At 23.1% G+C, this 18384-nt stretch overlaps 1 long non-coding RNA gene across 1 annotated transcript in view; it reads right to left on the bottom strand.

The window, feature by feature from the left end:
• Positions 1-548: 548 nt before the first annotated feature.
• LOC129615256 (uncharacterized) overlaps positions 549-18384 on the bottom strand; it is a 31207-nt gene continuing 13371 nt past the window's right edge. Inside the window, exons 2-3 of the long non-coding RNA XR_008697444.1 lie at positions 2905-3045; positions 549-773 (exon numbers count right to left, since the gene is read on the bottom strand). This is a non-coding gene — a long non-coding RNA (uncharacterized LOC129615256). The remainder of the gene's footprint in view (positions 774-2904; positions 3046-18384) is intronic.

The following is an 18384-nucleotide window of genomic DNA, read 5'->3' as shown; positions in this document are numbered from 1 at the left end:
AAATTCTTTTATGACAAATTATGTGGATGAACCATAAATTTTTTTTATATAAACCAAAGTTTTTTTTGGTAAACCTATGATAATCTTATACCACACATAAGTTAGTATACATAATAAGTAAGTATACAATAAAAATGTATTTTAAGAAATCAATTATAATATGAAAATTTAAAATTTTAATAATAAAAAAAAGTAAATTATATAAAAATTTTAATGAACTTACCTATTACGAAAATTAATTTAAAATTATCCATTGAAAGATCCTATGTATATTTTGTTGTGATTTCCTTTTAATTAAAAATTAAAATTATTAATGTATATATATAATATATATACATTAATATATTATGACCCTTATAAGTGATTAATTATGGCAGTAGCGGCAGTAATAGATGATTTAGCTAGCAACTGCAGCAACAATAATTAAATTTTTCAGTAATAGTTGTAATAAAAATAATGAAATGTGCACATTACGCATTACAATAATCATGTGTACTTAATATTTATGTAAAATATTTTTTAAAATACAATATACATATGCGAATTTAGTATTATTTATTTACTTATTCATTTAATCATTTATTTTTTTTTTTTTTGTTTTTTACACTTGTATGGTCACTAATGCACTATATTTTAATTTAATTACTCTAAGCTTCTTTTCACAAATAATTTCTCTTTTCAAATTATTTTCATTTAATTTTATTTTTTTAATATGTTTGCCTTAGTTATTTATAATAAATATTGTATTTTACTAAAAATATTAAATATTACAGCTTAAACAAAAAAAAAAAAGAATTAATTTAATTATTTAATAACGTTTAATATAAAATATAAACCAAAAAAAATTGAAAACAATTAGTATAAAATATATAGTAATAATTAATATAAAATAAAATTAGGAAACAAAATAATAATAATAACGATAATCGATTCCTAATAAACAAAAAAACAATGAAAATATCGAACCGGTTTTTTTGTTCTTTTATTCTATATAACATAATATTTTTTATTTTATTTATGATTTATCGAATTTATTATCGATAAATGTCGTTCACAATATTAAATTTAAGAGATCATAAATTTTATTATCAGAACAAGTTTTAGACGCAACGCAATTTTCTTCTCTTTTTTCTTTTTTCTTATATTTATCAAAGTATTTATATTTTCTTTTTCGTCATCTATTCTTTTCTATTTAATTCTCTCTTTTTTTTAGCTATGATATTTAAATAATATTTTGATTGTAATTTGCTTGCTTAAAACACACATTTATGTATGTATGCGTATGACTTTGTAAGTATAAAGCATATAAGGTGAAATAACACATATGGATAAAATTTTTTCTCACACAATATTAAATTACAGTTAACAATTTTTTTTATATGCGAATTTTGTTATAGTATTAAATTATTTTATAATATATACATATATATATATATATTAATGTATATGTATGAATATATTATTAATAAAGTATTAAAAGATAGCTAGACAAGATTACAAAAAAATTCAAAGTTAACCACAAATTATATTTTTCTCTTATACTTATTACCGTAGTTAAAAAACTTTAGTATGCTCCTACTTTAATAGCAGTAACAAGAAACGAGATTTTTAAAAGATTTTCACTTTAATATATTATTTTTACTTGTTTTTTTTCTATAAGACTCATGAAAAAAGAAAATTTTTCACTTCTAAATATTTTCTTTATTTCTTTTCTCTCTATTTCTTTTTAAATTATCTTTTTTTGTTGTTGATTGTACCTTCGTTTATTTTGCTTTTTTTCAAGACTTAGCAAATCTATAATATTATTATTATTAGTTTACTTGAAAGTTTCTTTCTTCTTTTTTATATCATATGTACGAGTACTATATGTAAACATACAAAAATATCTCTACATAAAATATATACATATGTACTTATACATAAAAAAATTAAAAAGCAGACGTTTAAAAGGGAACCAAAAGAGAAATGTAAGAAAATTTTGCTTTACAATGATTAAACGAAAGAAGAATTCAACAAAAAAAAAAAAATAAATTATACGATAGTTATAAATGATAAATCGTATTAACAGTAATGGTAATAGTAATCAGCAGCAGTAATATTACGGTAGAGACAGTAACAAGTAGTAATAGTAGTGGTAGTAATGAAATAAATAAGATGAAGAAGATGAAAACTTTTCATGTTAATTCTTAAAGAATTTTTTGTACTATTGTGTTGTGTAGTTGCTTATATACTTTTTAAATATATTTTATGTTTTGTTTTTGTTGTATTATATTATATATTTATTACACTTTTTCTATTATAAAATCTTTTTTTTTAAATACGTTTTTTTCCTACTTTTATAATAGTTTTATTTATTTTATTCCCTTTTGTTTTACTCTCTATAGAAATTCTCGTAGTATACAAAACTCACTATAATTTACGAATAATGTACTCTATATAAAAATATATTTGAATATTGTTTTATATAAGAGTTACATAAAAAACAGATTTAAAAAAAAAAAGGAAAATACAAAACCATTCACAAATTTTCACAACCGAATAGTATTAAAATAAAAAGAAGAAAATAATATCGAAAAAATGTAAAAAAAAACTAATAAAAACAAAAATATACTTTTCTATAATATAACACGTATGTACATATATACTCCTGTATATAAAAAAATAAAACATAAATGAAAAACTTCTTTTGAAAAATAAAATCGAAGATTATTTTTGACTGTTATTTATTACACTTGTTTCACTAAAACCATATTACTGATTTTCTCAAAAAAAAAAATAAAAACTGAACAAAAGAAAAATTTGCGATTTTCTGTTTCAATTTCTATTTCATTTTTTATTTGATTTTATTATAATTATACATATATATATATATATATATGTTTTTATTATATGTTATATATTTACTTTATTATAGATTTTCTACTGCCTCCTTTATGTTCTTTCACTCTGTTTATTTTTTTTATAAGTTTATCATTTCGATTTTTCTTTTCTTTTTTTATAGTTATCGACTTTATTAGATACTCTTTCTCTTTCTGCAATAGTTTACTGAAAAGAGAGAAAAAAAAATATATTTATTAAAAATTCAAATTTTTATTTTTTCTTTTATTTTAAGGATAATATGTATTATTATTTCATATATAGGTCAAAATTGAACAGAGAATAACAGAAAAAAAACGAAAAACAGCATTACAAAATTTCGAAATAAAAATTCTTGGAAAAATTGCTTTTCTTTCTAATTTTTAAGCTTTAATTCACTTTTTTTAATAAGAACCAATGAAAAATCGAATTTGAATGAAGAGAATAAAGTTTAAAAATATTTAAGGTTGAATACAAAAAAAAAACAGAATTCGAAATTCGGCGTTTTTTACAATTCATTTTCGGCCAAATTAATGAAAAATGACGATTACAGGTGAAACTAGCATAAAAAATATCAAACTACTTTTCAGTTTCAGTAATTTGCGAAATGCATCATGTTTTTTTTTATTTGATCCAATTCAAAAATATTAGAAACGACATTTTAGCTTTTAAAAGTGTCAAATTAGAAATAAATTCAATATAATTTGAAAATTTTTTACCAATAGTTGAAATAATCTTATATTAAGAACCTCAGCAGTTCCACAAACTTTATTAATAAACTAAACTGCACGCTAAAATATAAAAAAAAATTACTTATTTTCAAATTTATTAAGTTATAAAATGATGAATTAAATCGACAAACTATACCGGCAATATTAATGAATCAAGTATTAGCATTGTCACATACATGCACTTATTTTAATTTTTATGTTCTTGAAGAACTACTTCCATATTTATTACTCATCAATATTACGATATATAAAAAGTTACATTTTTAATTTTAAAAAATTTTGCTTAAATAATTTCCAATCTAAGATTTTTAAAATATTTATTTAGTTTTTCGATATTTTTCATTTTTGAAAATTTTTTTAATTATTGTTGGCTAATACATAATAGATATTTTCTCTACTTATTTGACCCATATAATCATAATTTTAAATACATGTTTAAATATACATAATTATTATTAACCATATTAATTTACTGGTATAATAATAATAATAATATTAATAAAAAACCAAAATTATTAAGTAAATAAGTATATGGTGACGTTAGCAATAATAGAATGATGCTGTTGTTATTACATTTTATACATATTTAGTATACATATATAAGTATATATACATAACATAGTAGCAAATGATACTATTGCCAGAATGTATATATACATGATTTTATATAATTTATACTAATGTATAAGTTTGAAAAAATTTTCGATTCTGTTTTGATTATTTCTTTAACATTTTTTATTATATTTTCCAATTCTCCCTTTTTTCCACATTTTATATGTTCGTCTATTTCCAAATTGTAATTTTGTTATACCATAATAATCACAAACATATTAAGTGTGTATCATAAATGTTTCCTTTCTTTTTTTTATATTTTTAGTTTTATTCTCATTTATTTTGATATCACATTCAAGCGGTTTGTAGACATATTAGTTAAATTATTCTAATGTTCATATTATATTATATTTTATATTCCAATAAATATTACTGATATCTACTTAAGTATATCGTATTAATATTACTAATATCAAAATTATAATCATAAATCGGTTACAAATGATTCAATTTTATTTTAATTCGATTTTTTTTTTGTTTTTTGACTAAAAATAGTTTGATTGCCTTCTATTACAACTCTAATAATAATCTAAATAAACTTTAATAAACATTATTAAATGATAGATCATAATTTCATAAAAATAAAATAGAAATTGGGGGTTAGCTTTTGTATTACGCGGGTATTAATATTTGAATCAACTCACGAATTATCAACCAGAAAAAAAAATTCTTAACAATTTGATTATAGAGAAATTTCGTTATTATTGCTATATTTTGAAAAATGTGCAAATTTTCTATAGATTCGTGCTAATCTGAAATATTGTAAAATAAGTTTGTCAAGATAGCCAAGAAAGATTTCTTCGAACTATTTATAATTGTATAAATTGTAAACAATAATTTTTTTCCACTTACAAATTTTTCAAGCGCGCCACCGGATTTTTGGCAATTTTCAATTCAAACTCAATTATTTTTTATTTCGAAGTATTAAGCTTTCCCAAAATAAGTATTTTATTTCTTCATTAAATACATGCATTATAGATTGTACTAAAACAACTGTGTCTTGAGGTTTAATAGGATATATTGTACCCACATTATTTTAAACAATTCTTGCTCATATTTTTACTTCTCTTCGAAATGTCTCCCAAAAATTTCTTTACCTAACATTATCATAAAAATAAAAATATTCTTCTATATGAGTATTTTAGCTAATCCTTTTTTAGTTTTTAGCCGTATCATATATATGGACCGGCCAGAAATACCAAATATATAGTATGTATGTTACTACGTAGTACTGAACATAGAATGTATTATCAAATAAATTGTTCATTATAACTCTAAGTTAAATCAGAAAATTTATTTTTCGTTTTACTTTGTCGCAAATTGCTTTATTTTTTTTAAATCACAAATTTCAATGTCGTAGCAGAGTAAAGGTAACAAAATAACCTTAACAAGCACAGTACAACATTATTTGACTTTTTGTTTGATACAAAACGCATATCAAATACCCAAGTGAGAATTCATGTAACATAAAAGAGAAGTACATAACGTTCATATAGATAGCACAATAAGTATTGTTTTCAAAAACGAAAGTTACATTCGAATGTATATTACGTTATGTATAGTGTACGTAATCCTATGTGTATATATTTAGACATTTATAACAGTATTAATAAAAGGGATTTATGTTTATGTTGAAATTTGAAATTTCCATTTCATTTTGTATTTTTTTTTTTTTGCTTTTTGACATGTTTGTAACCTTAAACGCACACATAACTTGTAATTTTATTCGTTTTAATATTAAGTATTATTTTTAAAAGTAAAATGAGAACCAGTCAATAAAGTGATTTAAATATGTTTAGTTCGTTACGGGCTTTTAATGGTAAGAGTTTAAAATTATATAAAATATTATGGAAACAATTCAAAAAGTTAATTATGGTTTTTGCCGAAATTGAATACCCGCCTATTTAAGTCTTTTAAACTTTATCTCAACTCAAAACTTTAAAACTTTCACCCTCGGTAAACGTATTAAGCTATAATAAAAAGAAAATTTTGGAACTAGCTTACATATATTTTGTTAAATTATATTAAGCTTTTGTTAAACTCTTAATTATAAATAGTTCGCGTGCAAAATTTACTGTTAGTAGCTGGGTTGTACAGTTTATTAAGTGTTTCCTAAATGTTACAAATGGCAGATTTTTTTTTTATCATTATCTCACATACATACGTCGTACATGAGAACTTTTCAACGATATGGCGCATGACGATGTTTGGTAATTTTTTTTACCTTTAGGGTATAATTTCTAGTGGGTCACACTTGCTTAGCTTTAATACCAGTCTGGGTATAGTAAACTATGCATCTGCGCCAAATCATTCAAATATCTTGCTCAAATAAGACCTTCAACAACAGATGAATAGACAAAGGACCAGAAGAACAGACAAAGCTGGATCATCTTAGAAGCAAGTATATTCTTGCTTTCGATTGTTTCTGAGCAAGGTTATATATAGAATATATATTTATATCTACAGGGTCATTAATAATTCCTTCTTATTGTAACATACGTAGCGACAAATTGAATATACCCCTTTATACCCATTTCATGTTTATGTATAGGCGGGTATAAAAAATATAAGCAAGAAATAAGTTGCCATTTTAGTTTTTGAAAGAAAAAAATATTTAAATGAAAACTGCTTTGCAAGTGTTCATTCTGAAATTAATTTATATTGTTACTTAGTTGAATGTTTTTCTTTTCTTAATATACAATAAAATATTATTGTAAAACCATAAAAGAAAAATTAAACTCTTTCACAACTCATAAACTTCTTAAACTTTTTTTTTCCGTTTTCTATTTTTTTATTTATTCCCTGAAAAACTTTAAGAAATGAAATAATAAAATCTGGACCAAAGTAATTTAAAACTTTGAAATTTTATTGCATTCGAAGAATAAAAACCAAATTAAATTACACAAGCAGAGTTACAGAGTGGTCTGTCGACAACTTAAAAGACACAAATAAATCACAAAATAAGCTCGTAGCTGCATTCTTTCTAGACTAGATTTCTGTATATCTTTATTAACTTCATCATTTGGAGTGTTTCAAAACCGTAATTTTACCAAATGTGATTACTTATGTACATGTATGAATCCCTCCCAGTTGTTGCGTAAACACAACAAAATTTTTAGGTTTCTATTTCAGAAGTTTATTATACTTAGTTAAAAATTCATTTTTTTTGTTAAGCTATTTAAGTATGAGAGCTATTATAGTGAAAAAACAATATTGTAGATAGTAAATTATATATGCACAACATATTATATATGTATATAAAAATGTTCTCTTATATTTTAATAAAAAGTCTCTTTTAAATTCTCAAATATGAAACAAAGTTTCCTTATTCTCACCTAGTGGAATCCATTATATTGTTATTTGCTCTATGGCAATACTAGTACTTTTATTAACTGAAATCCTACGAGATGAGGAATGGCAAAAGCAATATTTTTTGAGTTCACATTTGCTTATTTTAAAAATGCGACCGTTTTAAAAACAAATATGGATACCTTCACTTGGCTACATGTAATAATACGAACCCTATAATCGAACTATCTTTCAATTATTTTTGTAGAAAATAAGTACTTACAAAATAAAAAAAAAAAATTACTTCAGATTAGAGCATCTTGTTGTGAACCCTGGATTAAAATATAAATTCATAAACGTTTAGATTTATAATTACTATATCAGGTTAAAAGTTTATTAAATAAATTTTTAAAAAATTTAAAAAAAATCAATAGTAAAACCAGAAATAAATATTATGTGCATTTAATACACACAAACTGCTTTCGTTAAGTGTGTATATGAAATCTAATTATGGTGTTATTGAAAAGGGATTTATAAGAACATCAGTAAGTAAGTCAGTAAGTATATACAAAATAAAACTTTTCTTTTTTCATTTTTTATTAAAATTTACAGTTGAATAATTACACATTTATAAAATATTGAGAATAGAGAGTTCTATAAATTTTTATTTTCTATTATCTGTAGAATTCAATGAACTCTGCATTTTTATCTTAAATATTAATTAATTTTTTCATAAAATGTTGAATTGAAATATTCTTAAAGTTTATTAATTCTTTTTTATTTTAAATTTAGTTCAAAAAATAACTAATTCTATACAATTTTTTCTGTTTAATAAACTTTAATTTAATAATAATTTTTATACATATCCTTCTTGAAAATTAAGGATAATAATATGTACCTACCGAAAAAATAATAATAATAATAATAATATGTGTATAGAAATAACCTTTCATGACATACTTAATTAATCTTCTTCCAGGAAAGTGAAAGTAACCTTTCGTCTTAAGAATATACAACTAAGTATATATGTGTATATAACATTAAAAAATAAATTACCTCATACTTTTTTGTTATACGCATGAAATTTAATGCAGAACACAGAACATTGGAATGATGAAATTTGTTACGTATTAAAGTAAATTTATTTTGATAGTATAAAAAGTAGAAGCACGCAATCTAATAAACATGATTTCTTATGTATAATACAATTGCAATTATAATTCTGTAAACATTTTTAAAATATTTAAGGGAGGTATTCAAAAGTTTATTGTTGAAAAAAGAGAGTACTTATATGTCAGAAATCTAATTAAAATCGGGTTGGAGAAAAAATAAGAAAATGAAGTTTAAAAATTATATTTTTCTAAGAAGTCGTGTGATTTGTGGTGTTAATAAAAATCTCTTATAAGTATTTTTTACAAAATATTTTTGTAATTTTTTAACTTATTCAAAAGACTTAAGACTTCAGATTAAGACTAAGCCTTATACAATATACGTACCTTAAAAATGCAATCAGTTTACTTTATTAAAAATAAAACAGGTAATGAAAAGCAAAGTTTCATAATAAAAGTTTTGGTACGACTGGTTAGAGTTAAAATAAAGTCTTTGGTTAAACTTATTAAAATTCCTGTTTTCACAAGCTTGCTATAAAATTATTGAATTTTGCAAAAAAAATCTGATTTATGAAAAAAAGTCTGTCGTTATTAGCAATAACATTTCCATATTAGTTCAAATGGCAATTAAAATTAACGCTACATTGCTATAGACCTTAAGTTTTACTTATGCTTAAAACATTTACAACACATTATGCTTAAAACATTTTACAAAATTAAAAATTTCTTAATGATTTTTCGCATCCTTGGTTTTAATATTTCCACTTCCAGACTCAGGTATTTAATTTAGGTAGAAAAAAAAAATTATTGTGCAAGTAAAGTGATTTTTCTTCATTGAAACTTTCATTCCTTCTTCAGATTTTTTTTTAAATAAGTACATTTTATTGGGCCCCAAATATGATAGTTTTATTCCCACTGTACTTAAATTATTTTTTTTTCGCATATAATTATTGTAATAACGAAAATTCCATTTTCGAAATTAAAATATAAAACATCATCGTAAAAAGAGATCTGCTATTATTCATCATTTTTTTTTAATTTTTAACATCAAGGATAATAAATATATATAAGTAGAAAAAAAATAACAGTTATTAATTTACGTACATGGATACCTCCACTTGAGCAATATACAAAAACAGTAGGTAGATAGGTAAAATGCAAATGTAATTCTTGTAAGTATATTAACTATACATTTATTCTATTGTAATACTTGCATATATATATACACGTACATAAGTGTAAAATATATGTATATGCAAGTAATATTTGCTGTTTTTTGTTCGCGAATACATCAGTTTTTCTGATAATTTCAAGAGCGAATTTTCATGTTCATTGTCACAAAGATACGAGTATAAAAAAAATGTGAAAAACAAAATTTCACACGTACCCCAGCTATACACACACTGAAACATTTACAAAAAATAAAGGATTTCCGAGGAAAGGAATTGAAAAATAAAAAAAAAAGAGAAAATAGAAATAAAATTCGTTTCATATCGAGATTCATCGTGAAACAATTTATCGAAGAGGATATCTAGTGTCAATCACAATGGCGTATTCTGCGCTTTTTTTTTAATTTTCGATATTTTGATGATTTTTACTTGAACTTTTTGTTTGTTCTGTAACAATTTCTCGTTTTTATGAAGTTTTTGTTAATTTTTTTATTTACATCTTTAGCTGGTTGCAGTAGTCATCCGAAAATACAGATATTAATGATGCTTCAAAAGAATTTATTTTTTGTTTTCAATCGAATTATCATAGAATTAATGATTGAACTTTCACGTCAATGATAAAAAGTATATCTACACGGCCATATCTCTACGTACAAGTTGCACATTCCATTTGTAGGTTTTTTATGTTCCATACAATATTTATCGTAAGTATATTACATTTTTTCTAAATTAATCTAAAAGTTTGTTACAATGCTTTTCCAAATTTAAACGCTCTCATACATCACATTGTATTCAACAGCAATCATTACACAAAATACCTTATTTCTTAGTATACAAACACAACTTTGATGACACGCAACTTGTAAAAACTATTGTAAAATATATTCATGAATTAAATACAATTCATAATTTAATATTGTTTCATAGATTTGTTAAAATTCTATGAAACGGTTAGGCAAAAGAATTTCTTCAAAACTTTTGCTTATTTGGCCCCACATATTACTATTATTATCGTCATTACTCGATATTATAACCATTTCTGAATATTAAAACATTTCAACTCAATATTTGATGTCCAATTTGAGTTACTTGCGCAAAATTAATTATTTAATTTCATTATTTTTTTTCTACTTTTTTACTTCACTTGTAGAATATAAATCATAAGTAAGGTTTGATCTAAATTTTAAATAAGTTTATAGGAGGTTTTTTTTAATTAATAAGGGATATTCTCTATACAATATATAAGTACTAGAGCATTTTTCTTTAGTAAAAAATCATTTTCAATAACGTCCTGGTAGAATATAAGGAAATAAACTTAATATTTTAAGTGAAAAGGTTTAAGTATATGAAAAACAATTATTTGGTTTCGAGCAATCGACATGCTAATTATATCTTAAACGAAAATAGTACAAGGCTGTTAAATTTAATTTTGAGTGGTTAAGAAGCTATTTAAATATACAAATTTAAATATATATATACATGTGCCATGGCAAGGAAACAATCAAATGTTGACTTGAAAATTTGAATTCTTTTTAAAAATAATTAAGTAATAAATTTAAAAAAAAAATTACAATTGAATATAAATGAAATTCCCAAAATTTGAACATAAGTATCTAAATTTATTTTATAAATATTAATGTGATATAATCAACCTATCAAATTTAAAAATGGAAATTCAAAATAATTCTTTTCGCTCGAAGTAAAATGTTTATTTTTATCAAAAAATTTTTTTTAAAAAATAATTATTTTCAAGAATTGCTATAAGTACCAATAATATCACAAATATAAACACCTCATTCCAATATTTATCGACCACATTGCATACAATAAGGGAGGTAATGTGGTGGCAACAAATTTTACATATCGATTTTTCAGTGGGAACGCACTTCTCCATGGTAGTCTGTCTGTCTGAATGCGTGTATCTCAAGTTCGACTGAACCGATTTTCATGAAATTTTATACCTGTTTTATTTTTTTTATCATATTTATGGAACTAAGTGGTGGAATTTCTTGAATTTGATATTTGAGTTCTGGTTGTTACCGAAACTAACTGGCGAACATTTCAGGGAATTTGGATGGAACAAAGTTAAAATCTACTAAGAGCCAAATTTACAATTTTCTAGGTATGTTAACTCTAAGCTTACTAATATCCTAAAATTGGAAAGAAGTATTTAACAGACATTTTTATAATATTCTGTAATACTTTCAGTTAACTAGACAATTAACATTGCGGTCGGTTATATGCTGACCACATTAGAATTTTTTTTCTTATAAAGCAAAGCGGGAAAATTGTAAGGCGATTCATGTCAAAATTTACCATTTTACATTTAATTTTCACTCATTTACAACGAACGAGTGAAACAACATATGTACATGTTAGTTACGTATTGTTATCTTTTATTTATAAATACAGTTCTGAGTGTGAGCTACCATATTTATATGAAAAGTAAAATCAGATCCATGGTACATATATACACATTTATGAATTTTCCATATTTTCCATAATTTTTTTTGTCACCCTGTTTTTTTTCATCTCAATTAATTTCCATTTTCATTCACTGAAAAACTTCTGAAATTTTTTGAGGGTTTTGTATTTTGAAATTTTTTGAGAGTTATGTGTACGCGAATAGTAATAATAAAAAAAGAGAACGGAACACAATAAGGTCCATTTTTTCTGTTTCATTTTTTTTTTATACATGAAAGTGTAAAAAATGTATTATTCTTAACTGAAAGGTAAAAAAAAATTAATATAAAAATACTGAATATAAGTAAGTATGTAAGAGTTTTAATTAAAAATGAAAATTGAACCGACGCTATTTTCCTTTTTGTTAAAAATGAAATTTGGCGAATTTAAAAATATATTTTTTTTCTATTAAATTTCAATAATTTTATTACCCATACTAAAGTTATGATTAAAGAGTCTTAAATATGATTTTATTCAATTAATAAAGATGTTTTTCAGTTAAAGGATAGAGGCAAGGGAGATTACTTATGACAAAACTCTTGTAAAATTTTATTAAATAATTAACGATAAGGTGTGGGTGTTGTATCAAAAACAGTTATTAAGCAAATATTTAAATTGTTTTCCCTTTAAGCATGTTATTTTATAAATCTTCCTTGCACAATTCAAATATTCAACGCATATTATTTACTTCAAAGTCTATAAAATAAAACACAGTTAAGTTTTTACTTAATAATTTTATTTAAGTATTAAAGGTAAAAACTAAATTGTGGTTTTTATTCTACAACACTCCCTTTTAAAGATAATTCACTTAGAATGGCCCTTTATCTAAAAGTAAGCCCTTCATCTTAGAAGCATTTTATTCAAGTAAATCATAATATTGAAACTTAATTTTATAATCTATGATAAGTTTACTAAAATTTATTAAATTAGTTTGTTAATTAAGTATTTAATAAATTAAAATTAAATTCTTATATTCAAAATATGCTTAAGTATTTAAATAAAAAATATACGATAATGACGACGAATAAAATACGACTTGTAATACTTTAACAAAAAATTATTCAAACCAAAAAAATATTTTAAATATTTTATAAGCGATTCAACTGTAACGTTTCTAGTTAAAGATATTATTAAGAGAGCTTTCAAAGGTAAGAATTTCCTCAACAAAAAAAAAAAACAAAGACAAAAAAAATAGAATAAGTATACTTATAAAAAATCCTTTTTTATTTCCATCCTTTATAAGGAATCATTTACATTTACGATTTAAATAAACATAAAACGAAGCTAATAAATACACTTAAAGTAAAGTACGAAGATAATCGTAATAAGTATATGTAAATTGGATGTATATAAAATGATAAGGAGTAATATAAGATTTATATAAAAAGATATAGGTAATTAGGAAAAGGTGATGAAACATTTAAAAATCCCAAGTACCTACGTAATTATTGAATTTTACACCAACTTCAATAAGAATAAATACACTTAGAATTTTTATACAAATAGGTGCATATACGTACATACCAACTAAATTGAAAACAAGAGATTTGAAAATTTTCTCAATAATATTCACCTACGCAGAAATATAAAAAATTAGTAATAAAAATGGCAATAAATTAACAAAATTAAGGAATAAAAATTGACTAAATTTCGATTTAGTGTTGCTGACCAATTTAGATTTATTAAGAAAATTCGATTGCCAGACCACGATTCTGTAGTTTTTAAAATTTTTTTAATTGAATATTTTGAATTATTAAATTGAAACAGAAAATAAAATTTTCAATAATAATAGACCCCATTTTCTTTCTATAGCAGTACGGAGTTCTTAACATGACCATATTAAATTTTTAACTTTTTTCAATAGTTTACCCAAAACTTCTATAAAATAATTTCATTAAATTCCCAAACAATTTTCGACTCTCACATATAAAAGATTCTCATATTTAAAAATAAAATTAAATTAGAAATTTTAGCACCTTAAAAATTTTAAAGGTAAGCTATCTGCCATCATTATTTATAAGTAAGTATATATTTTTTTTCTTCGCGATCATATAAATATTTCATACGTTTTTTTTTAAAGATTTCTGTATACTTAAGTAAGTATTACAAATTTCTTTTTTTTTCTAAAATAGAACAAAAGAATTTTCATCTAAATTTTACATTTTTAATAAAAATTCATTTCAAAACATAAAATATTCAAAATAATGTTATCCTATTTTTAGTCGAAAAAGAACAATAAGAGCATAGCGGAGAAGTTAAATCCGTGCGCTCTTCCTTCATCATAAATTACTTATTATGAAAGATAGATATGCATATAAGTTTGTAGAAATGTGTAAGCATTTAGCATTTCTCTTTCCCTTCATATTGTAGAAGCAGAAGAAAAGAAAAATACTTGATATATGAAAATATCATCTGTCAGTAGTATTTTTTCTTTTGTTTTTTCTTTATATTATCCCCGAATTTTATCCTTGAAAATTGTGCTCTCATATATGTATATACACATACTTATTACTTATATAGAGTGTATAAAATGCTTATGTATTTAGACAATCTCATTCTGATTTTTTTCCTTTCTCCTTTTTGGTTTTGTCATTTTCTTACAACATCTTCTTTACTTATAAAATATGTACATAAATAACATAATATAGCAATATAATATTATGTGACCTACAAATAAGGTGACCATTTTGCCTTAATAATGACAAACATGTTAGGGTATAGAAGAACTTATAGTCGCCTTTTTTACAGGTATCGAAAAAACTATTTACATAAATTATCACTCATGTACTTAGTACATCAAAATATCTATTTCGACATTTTCGAATATGGATTTATTTTATACTTCAAAATTTTAATTAAAAAAAAATTAACTTGTAATTCTCACAAGTTAGAAGTATTTCAAATCGATGTCGAACGGATTATGGGAATTCAAGGGAAAAAAATTTTTAGTAAGTATTCAAGGAATATCGAATTACACATTATATAATCTTACATTTATTCTAAACGTTTTACAAACGTAATCGAAAAGGAAGAAGTGGTCTCCTACTAAAAAAGAAACAAAAAGGAATCGGTCACCCTATAGTTATATATAACAGAGGTAGAGGTGGGTAAGGTAAGTAACAGCTGCATTCGAATATAATATGAAATAAGCAAATACACACAGTTTTATACTTATTTGTCAAATATAACATTATTTTTCGTGAAAATATAAATTTCGAATAATCTTTTAGGCTTAAAAATGTAATTCATATACATATAACATATGTGAAAACATATGGGCATACATACAAAATTTATACAAACATTTTCTATATACAACAGACGACAGGATTTTGTGATGAAGAAAATTAATTGAAAGAAATTGTAAATACTTAATTCAGTAAACACTTCAAATAGAAATATTTACTAAGACAATATTTTGTAATATTCTAGAATAGATTTGGAAAATGTCATAGAACACATATAAAAATAAGAAGGATTAGACTTTTTATTTTTTTATCGTTTTCTAATATGTAATAACCAATTTATAAATGCTTAAAAGTACATATATAAGTATAAAGACCAAAGAACTATGAACTAACAATCTTATTAAAACATTCAAAACATATTAAAACACAAATAAAATTACTCAGGATAATATAGACTCAGGATCATATAGACTTCTATGTATATATATTTATAACTATATATGAAATCCAATACGTATTATGTATTTTATCCTTATTAAATGGTCACTTAATAAACACATATTAGATTTAAATTAAGAGGAATTAACTTATAAATGTTCAAGAAAAACTATAAGCAAATATTATCAAATTAAACTATACGAGTATTTAGCTATGTAAGTAAAAAAATAAAGTTTCATAAGCAATTGTAAATAAAGTTTGATTTTGTTCAGACACTTTCATTTAATAAGAAAACTAATTCCATATTTTCGCAATTTTAAATAAATTTTTGCTATAAAATACAAAAGTACAACTTCAGTGTGTACTTTCGATGCTTTGATTTGGAACCTTAACTATAATATTAAATTATCTTAGAAATTAATATTATTATTTTTATAATCAAATCTGCTAAATATAAAAATATGTACTGTAAGTTTATCCATAAATGTTCTTTAGTTTGAGTTATGCCAATGGCTTTAATTTAATCCGAAATTTTTACAATAGTCAAATCTTTGTGTCGGAGTCAAATCTTCTTCTTATTTTGCAATTTACAGCCTAATCGTTTATCTTGCTTTTCATTTCACTTTTTAGTCACTTTTAAATCAGAATTCTCCGATTTTCTAATGGATTTTCCATTTTTCCCAATAAGATTGCTCTTTTTTTCAATTGGATTTTTTTATTTTTTCTCAAATTATCGAGTGAACTTTACCTTCAAAAACAAAGTGAATACATTTTGTATACATTTCAGAAAAAAACGAGATACGCAATGCGGAATCTTCTCACTCGAAAATTATATTATACAAATATACGTTAGTTACATTCTTCTAACTTGATAAGTAAAATAGCGAGATACACGATCTGGCTCTTAAAGAAAAATTAGATGCAGGTTTTAAACTTTATAGATAAAATGATGATTCTTTGTACTTAATTCTTGATCTTTTTAGTTGAATTCTTGATCTTTTTAGGAAGCTAAACATCCTAAAACTTTTAAACTCTTTTGTCAATTACTATATTAGGACTTTAACGTTTCGTATGTAATTTATCGCCTTAGAATTTAGTTTAAAATGTTTTGTTTAAAATTTCAAAGTAAATAAATAATTTCTAAAATCTTATAAACTCTTCTTTTAACACCGTTTGAGTACAAATTAATTAGTTTTATTAAGCAGCAAATTTTGCATTTTCAGTTCAAAATGGTAAATATAGTAATAAGTACTATAATTTTGCACTAACCCTTTGCAAAAGTGTTTATTTATTATTTAAGGGAAATCATTAAAAAGAATCTACTTAAATCAAGTGTTAACAGCTCGAAACAACTAAGTATCTTTGCTCAAAACTTTTACAAAAATATTTTTTATAGTAAATTTCTACATTTATGCATATGTACGTACTTATCTCTCGAATGTTTGAAAAGTTTTACAGAAAAAAGTTAGTAACTTAAAAAATATCAATGAATTTAGAAAATAGCCGAAGGTCCCAAGAAATAAAGTTTTCCAAAAAAAAAAAAATTATTTCCAACATCTTTTCAAACAATTTTATTATTTTTTTTTAAATAAAAGCCTATAAATTTTTATGATCATTTAAAAATGTTCAATATTAAACTTTTTCAGGTCAAATCACCCTCTCTCACTCTTTCTCTTTCTATATGTTGAATGTAAATTGAAGTCAAATTGAAGAATAAATAAAACTAAGCATACAATAACCTACTTTTAAGCGAAAAAAAAGTTTATTATTGTTAAAAGAAAACGAGAATAATGCAAAACAATATTTGCCTTAAGAATAAATTGTTAATCTTCAAAGGCTAAAAGCACTGATGTAAATACTGCGTAAGTATGTACAATAATATTAAATCAATCATTTATTTATTTCTAAAATCACACGAAACCTATTGGCATTTTAATGAAATGTAATAACACAAGCGATTCAGTGATTCAAAATATTCAATTATCATGTGAATTATAAAAGTAAATAGACATTGAAGTATGTATTCGTAGGTACATATGTATATGTATATGTATGCATGTATTTGCTCATCAAATCAATCAAATTATCACCTTCATGTATATATATATGTACTTTCATATCTTTTGAAAGCATACCTTTATATAAAAAAAGGTACGTAAATAATATGCAGAATCATGTGGTGTATATCGGAATCTATATAATAAGTTTATAATGTGCTCACATTGAAAATAATAAAATGTTATTTTATAAATGTAATTTGCCAATTCACTAAATACTAATTTAAGTTTTGTTAAAAATCTATCAAACTTATTTGCGTCTTCAAATTTCTAAATTAATAAAAAAATAATAAAAAGCTAGTTAAAAGATCATGCTCGTTGCTCATTGAATAATAGCAAATAGTTTTTCTTTGCGTTACAAACAATGCAAGAGCAAAATTTTGATTATTTAGCTTTTACAGTTGCATTCTGAGTAAGCCTACGGCACAGAAAACCAGAATTTTTTGCACTTTTTGATGCTAATTATGAAAAGG

Source organism: Condylostylus longicornis, unplaced genomic scaffold (assembly GCF_029603195.1).
Source record: "Condylostylus longicornis isolate FDR11 unplaced genomic scaffold, ASM2960319v2 ptg000135l, whole genome shotgun sequence".
Lineage (NCBI taxonomy): Eukaryota > Metazoa > Arthropoda > Insecta > Diptera > Dolichopodidae > Condylostylus > Condylostylus longicornis.
This window is presented reverse-complemented; position numbering and strand designations above follow the sequence as displayed.